We start from the raw sequence: 9,139 nt of genomic DNA on the forward strand, positions 1-9,139 counted from the left end.
CTTTGTGAGACATTCAGCTCAGTCTCTCCTCCCCTCCGAATGCTGCTGTGGCTCCCACTTTCTCCAGTCGAAGCCTCTAGATGGCCGTCATGCCCCACAGCCGGCCAGTGCTGTGCCTCGTACTGCCTGACTGTCATCCACATGGGCTCAAATACACCAAGCCTGGACGTGCCCCAGGGCCTTTGAGTTAGCTGTCCTCTCCTTCCAGATGCTTTCTTCAGAGATGGTCTCCCAGATGCCAGCTCCTCAGAGAGCCCTTGGATGACTGTCCAGAGGACTGTCCAGAGCCCGCCCTGTTTTCTTCTTATGTATTTGCATTCTTATTCATTCTTTGCCTCTGGGACTACACTGGGGAGGGGGGATTCTGTCTTTTTCCACTCTGTGTGTGTATGGCGGGGTAGGGATCGGTAGGATGATAGAGGAAACATGGCAGGCATCAGGAAGTTGGCCCCCAAACCTAAGGTAGAGCCCAGGAAGCAGACTGTGGACTCCTAGAGCCAGATCCTACTAGATCCATGCTAGGTTGGGGCTGAAGCAAAAATGTGGTTCCGTTGATTCTGGGTGGGCCCTTCAGGAGTGAGTCAGGCCCCTTCCTTGCACCAATCCACGACTCTGCACTTCAGAAGGGAAGGTGCAGACAGCCGGCACCACACTGTGGGTCTCCTGCCCCTCTTGCAGCCCACCTCTCCTCCTGGGGGTATGGTTCAGGAAAGGCCTCTGCTACTCACCTGGCAGCCACAGAACTCAACACCACAGTACCAGAAACCAGTGGAAATCCCTCTTCCCTTCAGTTCTTTAAACCTGTCTGGAGCCTTGTATGGTGGCTTATGCCTGTCGTCTCTCAAGAGGTTGCACCTGGAGTATTGCAATTTCCAGGCCAGGAAGAAAGACCCTGTCTCAAAAAAAAAAAAAAAAAAAAATAGGAAGGACTGGGATGTAGTTCAGTGGTAGAGGAGGCCTCTGGGTTCAATCTGCAGCACCAACACATAAATAAATAAACCCATTTGGGTAACTCTGGCCCAGGGAAGGGGCCAGCACGTGGCTCCCTATAAAGGCTTTATCTCAGTCTGTTTTCTTGGATCCTTCATAGGAAGCTGTGGCTGGGCTTAAGAGGCTCCTGATTCCCAGCAAGGATCTAAAAGCATCTGCCCAAGCCTCCATCAGATGCCTGCATCCCTCTCCAGCCACACCCCTGCCAAGACCTGCCAGCTTTGGCTTACATACCTCCCCCAATGGGGAGCTCACTCCTACACAGACAGACAAGCTTCCCGGAGGGATCTGAGATCCCTCTTCTTGTCCTATTCTCTTTCTGAGGAGGCCTGTGATGGGAGGGCCCCCCTGTGTACACTCTGGCGCACTCTAAATGCTCATTTCCCTGCCTCTTGTGAAAGCGGTTGCAAATCCTTTTGGAAAACAGGTGGGAGGGCCTATATATACACCAGCTGTACTATGTTTATCCGAGAGTGCTAATCTTTGTGCCCGGGGCATCCCGGTTCTGCTGGAGGTTATGAAGTCTCCGTGGGACTCTGGCCCTGTTTGGAGGCCATCCAGAAGGTGGGCAGAGTCAGGCAGAGCCTGGAAACCCAGATATCCTGCCCCTGGTCAGAGCTCTGCCCCACCCTGAGTGGGACACCTGCCAAGCCATCTTTAGTGGCAGCCACCCCCCTGTGGTATCACAGAAAACCGTGGGTGGCTCTGTTTCCCAGACTTGTGGGGGACTTGTGTTGGGTGAGGCTTGGGGAGGTAGCAGCAGCTCCTGGTAGCAGCAATCTCTGGTTGGGGATGCGAGAGCTGCTCTGTGCATCAAGAAAGTTCTTCCGTGTGCCTAGCTTCTAAACCTTCCGTGGCTGCTGACGGCTCATGGCACCTAGCAGAGAAGAGGCCCAGAATGACTTCTCTACAGCAGAATCGGGTCTGGATTGTTCTCAGCAGGGCTTGGCAGATGGTAGGAGTTACCTGAGCATCTACTATGCACCAGGCAGTATTGTAGACCTGGAGCTACAGAGAGGGACGATGACAGACCTGGGCCTGCCCTCTGCATGCTGCGTGAGGACATCAGACACGGGTCGAAGCAAACTCACAGATGCTTAAAGCAGCCTTTTTTTTCTTTTAAACTTGTGAACTTTTTCTCATGATGGCTCCCTAGGGAGAAACATCAAATTAAATTAAAATTAATTAATTAAACAATTCAAACAAGTTAAGCTTAGTTACAATTAGGTGATTCAATTCGATTGCTTAATTAAATGATTTATATTTGAATTTAAAAGTTCCCAAGGTGGGAGGGACCTTGGTAGCATTGGAGAGGATGCCGGGTTGGAGGGCAGGTTACGTGGGAAGTTGCTGGTGGCTTTTAAGCAGGGGACAGACATGATCTGATTTATATGGGAAAAAAAAAGAAAAAACAATGACAAGGTATTCTGCTGCAATGTCTCCATCTCTGCCAGGGGACACATTTTTTTGGCCTTCAGTGGCCTGCTCTGTGTCCCCTTACATGAAGATTTGTCACCCCCAGCTCAGACATCCCTGAATTGCACTTTCTCGCTGTAACTTGTGTGACATTGAAGATGTCCCCAGCACCTCCTTGAGACCCGGCTTCCTGTCTACTAACTGTGCTCCTGATCCTGGTCCTACAGGAGTTTGGGTGGCTTCAATGAAAACCTGGAAACTTCTAAGTCCCGCCGAGGGCAGCCATGATTTGGTCTGCCCAATTCATGTCCCCGTCCGTCCCTCTAGTCCAGGTCTTCCTGTGCCTCTGCCCACCCACTAGGAATTGAACCCACCGCTGAACTACATCCCCAGCCCTTTTTCTTTTATCTTGAGACAGGCTCTCACTAAGTTGTTGAGGCTGGCCTTGGAACTTGTGATCCTCCTGCCTCAGCCTCCTGAGTTGCTGGGATTCCAAGTGTGTACCACTGAGCCCTGCTCCTCCTACCTCCTCAGATTCGCTCTCCTTCCCACTGTTGTCATTAAACTAGAACCGTCCCCCAGAATCGTGTCTGGATTGTTCTCAGCGGGACTTGGCAGATGGTAGGAGTTACCTGAGCAACTACTATGCACCAGGCAGAGATCTCCCCCAAGACACACATCTGTGGCCAAGCCAGGCTTGCCACTTGCTTGACCCTTGGTCTGGGTGTCTGGAGACATCTGATTGGGACTAACAGATTTCACAGACTGCTCTAGGGTTGTAGTTCATCCTGGAGTTCATGGGAACAAGGGCAGGGTCTGGCCACGTGCCCAGACACTCTGTAGGAGCTTGCTTGGTCACGGAGCCTAGGGGCATCTTTCAGTCACCACCAAGGTGGGGGGGGGGTACCTCCCTGGGCAGGTGCTATGGTACCTGCTTTGCCCCTTAAGGGTGTGAATTCCCAGTCGTGGGGACCTTGCCCAGGGCTTTCTCTGGGGCCATGGCTGCTTGTGTAGTTGGGAAGCAGGCCAGTTGGGGAGAATTGCGTTTCCATCAGGTAATGAGAGGGGACCTGTGTGTCTGGCAGTGTGGTGGGAGATCCTGGTGAGCCAGCTGTGGCTGATGATTATGGTGGGGCGTGGAGGTGCTAAGAAGCGCTCAGGGCCTGGGGGTGTTAAGGGCTTGCCTGCATGCGTGAGGCCCTGGGTTCCATGTCTAGCACAGAAAGAAAGAAAACAAAAAAAGCAATTGGGCTTCAAATCGGGGGACAGCTAAAAATTATTGTATTGTGGCACAGGCCTGTAATCCCAGCTGCTCAGGAAGCTGAGGCAGGAGGATTGCAAGTTTGAGGTCAGCCTCAGCAACTCAGAGAGACCCTGCCTCACCGAGAACTTCCTTAATGAAGTACCTGCTCCCGATTCTTGTCTCAGATTCTGCTTCTGGGAGAAGCTGGCAACCTGCCGGCACTAGGTGTCCTAAGCGTGTTTTAAATTTGTTATTTTTAGTTTACATGAAAGTAGAATATATTTTGACATGTTATATATACACGAAGTGAAACTTCCCATTCTCGTAGTTGTACCTGATGTGGAGTTGAACTGGTCTCGGATTCATATATGAACACAGGAAAGTTATGTCCCATTCATTGAACTGTCTTTCCTATTCCCATCCCCCCTCCTTTCCCTTCACCCCCCACCCTTTGTCTAATCCAATGTACTTCTAATCTTCCCTCCCCCACTTCTGGTGGGTTGGCATCCATGTATCAGAGAGAATATTTGGCCTTTTTTTTTTTCTGGGAGGGGCTTATTTCACTTAGCACGATAGTCTCTAGTTCCACCCATTTATCGGCAAATGCCTTAATTTCATTCTTCTTGATGGCCAAGTAATATTCCACTGTGTGTGTGTGTGTGTGTGTATCACATTTTCTTTATCCATTCATCTGTTGAAGGGCACCTATGTTGGTTTCACAGCTTAGCTATTGTGAACTGAGTTGCTATAAACATGGATGTGGCTGTGTCACTGAAGTATGCTGATTTTTAAGTCCTTTGGGTATATACCGAGGAGCAGGATAACTGGGTCAAAGGGTGGTCCCATTCCCAGTTTTCTGAGGCATCTCCATAGTGCTCTCCATTGTGGTTGCACCAATTTGCAGTCCCACCAGCAATGTATGAGTCAATCACAGGTGGGTTTTAATAGAGTGAATTTATTGGTTAGGATCTAGGCTTGGCTACTTATTAAAAAATAAAAACAAAACCCACCTTCATGGTGGTTTAAACAAGATAGATTATTATTCTCTCCCAACAGTCTGAGGGGTGGTGGTTTGTAGCAACCATGGCACTTTTGCAGTGCCACAGTTTAGGTTTTTCTATATGACTGCTCTGCCCTTCCTAGGGGCATTTGATGCCAGATTGTTCCAAAATGAAACCCACATTCCAGGTGGCAGGATGGGGAGAGATACAGAGGCAGCGCATCCCTTCCCTGGTAGGGTGCACCCCAGAAGTAGCACAAACCACGCTGGCAATATCCCATTGGTCAGCTCTCAGTCATTGTGGCTGCAAGGGAGGCTGGGAAATGTAGTCTTTTTGTACACAGACGGGCACTGGCAAATCCAAGCGTTCTATGGCTACAGGAGAAAGGAATAGATATGGAGGAAAACTCTCCACTCCCACCACAAGTAGGGACAGAATGTTACTTTAAACAGGAAATAAGATTCTTTTAGAGAGAATGGTCTTTTTTCTTTTAAAGGAAATAAGTTGAGGATTCAGTGGGTGGATAAAGGAGAGCTCTTGCTAGGGAGAGCCCAGGGGAGATAGATACAGGATGCCGAGGATTTTTTCTGGAGTGTCTAGTGGTCCAGGGCACCCTAGGACAAGAAGTTGGGGGAGGAAGGGAGTCCTGCCTGGTACGAGAAGACATTCACTTTGAAACGCAGTCTTCTCTAATTTTCAGGGACAGTCAAACACAGTAGCCTGGGAAGGATGTTGGAGATCAAAGAAAAGAAGTAGAGTGTGGATGGAGACCCACCAGGCACCCAGAGGGAAAAACTGAAGAGAGTCCACTTGGGGAATGTGGCAGACATGGAACATGGGAGCGAGCAGGGTTAAGGGAGCGTAAGTCTCCTGAGAATGGCCGAGAATGCCAAATTTCCCCCATAAGCGGCTAGGTCACGTTAATTTTAAATGTTAGCTGGGTGTCCCCTGAGGTTAACTGGATGCCATTCATTTTGCATGCATATTTGCAAGACTGGAATCATGTCAGATGTTACAGATGTGCATCCTCGTTACACACACACACACACACACACACACACAAATTAAACCTGAGGCCTTCTCCTCCCAGGATTCCATTTCTGATGGCTTCTTATCATTGCATCATCTCCTGTTGGACTTGACTGGGACAGTTCCCCCTGATGTGGGAAGTGGCCCTGACTCCCAAGTTTTCGCTCCGGTAAATAACTCCAACGTGGACACCCTTGCCCAGCCAGCTTTGTTGACATTTCAGATGTTGGAATGATTTCCTCGGGCATGATTCCCAGAAAAGAAGTGGGGTAGAGGGGAAGTACATTTGCCTGTAAGGGCCATGGGTTGTGCGGCCAAATGGCTTCCTGGCCCAGCCGTGCCAATTCGCCCGTCCACCTGCAGAGCCCCGAGAAACCTTCGCCCTGAGGGAATGGGGTGGGGTGGGGGGTTAGTTCGGTTTTTATCTTTCTTTCCCAGGTTTTTTAAAAAAATACGATTAGAACATAGCAAGTAATTTAAAAAGAAACGTTTACTCATAATGCCATCGTCAGAATGATTTATGGCTAACGTTTTGACTTAGAGTCTTCCAGCTTTTTTTTTTCTCTCCCTACATCTCAGTTTTTAATTGTGTGGAAATTTATATGCACAAATTTACATGCAGCTTTTTATTATGAAAGATTCAAACCCAAACAGCAGGAGTGGTGCTGGAGATTGAACCCAGGGACTTGTGCATGCTAGGAAAGCACTCGACCACTGAGCTGCACCCTCTGCCCCTCAAAAGTCTGATTCTCATAAGAGCCCCAAATAAAAATATATAGGTAATAAAAAAGATAGGTAACTGGATGAGGCTCCACATCACAACTGGCTGACATTTCTCCTCAGTATTTTTCATCTCCATGTTTTCTTCCTTATAATTTTTTGCTGTGGTTGAAGAAATTGAGTTATTAGATTGTAGTTTCCTACACTCTTGATGTTTCCTGTAAATTAATAGCTGTGTCTAGAGATTTGATCAGATTCAGGTCAGAATTTTTTTTTCTTTCTTTTCTTCTTCTTCTTTTTTTTTTTTTTTCTGTGCTGGGGATTGAATCCAGGGCGTTCCATTCTAGGCAAGCACTCTGTCACTGAGCTATATCCCCAGCCGTAAGAACTTTAAAAAATATGTACTTTGGGGCTCGGGATGTGGCTCAGGTGTTAGCGTGCTCGCCTGGCATGCGTGAGGCACTGGGTTCGATCCTCAGCACCACATAAAAATAAAATAGAGATATTGTGTCCACCTAAAAAAACTGAAAAAAATAAACATTTAAAAAAATATGTATTTTGGGCTGGGGATGTGGCTCAAGTGGTAGCACGCTCGCCTGGCATGCGTGCGGCCCGGGTTCGATCCTCAGCACCACATACAAACAAAGATGTTGTGTCCGCCAAGAACTAAAAAATAAATATTAAAATTCTCTCTCTCTCTTTAAAAAATATGTATTTTAATATATTGTGCTTTGTTATAGTTAAATAATATAAAAATGTAAAGATCACTATCTTTTGGAATGTAACCCTGTGATGATATTTATCTTGAAACAAAAACAAGATAAATAATTAATAATTATTTGTCTAATAATTAATGTTTCTTTTTAAAAAATTATTATTTAATGCTGCTATTAAATATAGACTATTTGTACATATTTAGGAGGCACAGTATTGTAATTGAATATACATATACGTGTATAGAGAGTGCGATGATAAAATCAGGGGTAATTAATGTTTTCATCTTCCTCAAACGTGATCATTTCTGGGTGGAGAACCTTCGGTTTCTTCTCGAGTTATTTTGAAATGTGCAGTCAGTGGTTGTAGACTATGGTCACCTCATTTGTTTTCAGTACTGGGGATGGAACCCACGGGTGCTCTACCATGGAGGTACATCCTCTGCCCTTTTTATCTTTTTTTATTTGGAGACAAGGACTAAGTTGCTGAGCTGGCCTTGAACTTGTGACTTCTGCCTCAGCTTCCTGAGTCCCTGGGATTCCAGGACCACCTGGCTATCCCAACACCTTCTGATTGGGGGAATTGAGTCCATTGACATTCAGGTTTCTACTGATGAGGAAGAATCAGTTTCCACCATTTTATTATCTTTTTTTTTTTTTTTTTTGCTGACACAATAGAAATAGAAAACATATTCAATGAAATAAATAGCTAAAAACTTCCCAAGCCTTGAGAATAAGGATATTCAGGTCCAGGAAGCTCAAAGAACACTTAATCCACTTGACCACAGAAAGCCCTCTTTGGGCGGGCTGGTGTAATTCAGTGGTAGAGTAGGCATGTAGCATTCATGAAGCCCTGGATTTGATTCCAGCGTGCATGTCCACGTGTGCATGCACCCCCACCCACAGGGATACACAAAACCTCTTCACAGCATGTCAAACGTCCAAGACACAGACTTCTAAGAGCACTAGGTCCCATTAAGGGACACCCCCATGACTCCCTTTTTTTTCCTAAGAACGTATGAATTTTTTTTCAATAGATGGACACAATACCTTTATTTATTTATTTTCATGTGGTGCTGAGGCTCAAACCCAGTGTCTCCCATCTGCTGAGCAATTGTTCTATCCCTGAGCCACATACCACTCCAGCCCAGCAGATTTCTTATCTTACTGGTTTGGTGGTTTTCTTCAAGGATAAGGCTGGATTATTTTCCCTTTTGCTTTTGTGTACCTGCTTTACCCGAGAGCTTCATTGTTCTGTGTGTTTCCGTGATGACAATCGCTGTCTTCAATTCCAGGACTCCTTTAAGTGCTTCTTGTGGGACCAGTTGTCACCGATGAGGGATGCATCCCTTCAGTTCTTCTCCTGCCTTGGAAAGTCTTTCTCTCTCTTCATTTCTGAAGAGCACCCTTGCTGGGTATAGTATAATTGATTAGGAATTTTTTTTTTTTCCTTTTAGAACTTTGAATAGATCATCCCATTCCCTCCTGGCCTATAAGATTTCTGATGAAAAAAATCTATTTGTGTAATGGCGGGGGTGGGTTCCCTTAAATATGACTTGATGCTTTCCCCTTGTTTTTAGAATTATCTTCTTGGTCTTGGACTTTCGACAGTTTGACCATGATATGCTGTGAAGAGGACCTGTTTGGGGGGCTAAATATGTTTGGGGTTCTTTGAGCCTCCTGGACTTGGATGTTCATGTCCTTCCTAAGACTTGGGAAGTTTTTAGCTATTATGTTGTTGAATAGGTTTCTATGCCTTTCCCCTTGCCTTCTACTTCTGAAACACTTATAAGGTGAATATCTGTTCACTTTATTGTGTTCCATAAATCTAATAGGCTTTCTGTCTTTCTTTTTTCTTTTTGGTCCTGAGGATTGAACCAGGCATGCTTAACTCCTGAGCCACATCCCCAGGGATTTTTATTTTTTACTTGGAAAAATGATCTTGCTAAGTTGCTTGGGGCCTTGCTAACTTGCTGCGGCCGGCCTCAAACTGGCAATTCTCCTGCCTCAGCCTCCTGAATCACTGG

Source organism: Marmota monax, unplaced genomic scaffold, assembly GCF_021218885.2.
Source record: "Marmota monax isolate L192 unplaced genomic scaffold, Marmota_monax_Labrador192_F-V1.1 WCK01_AAM20220418_F8-fsc00291, whole genome shotgun sequence".
Lineage (NCBI taxonomy): Eukaryota > Metazoa > Chordata > Mammalia > Rodentia > Sciuridae > Marmota > Marmota monax.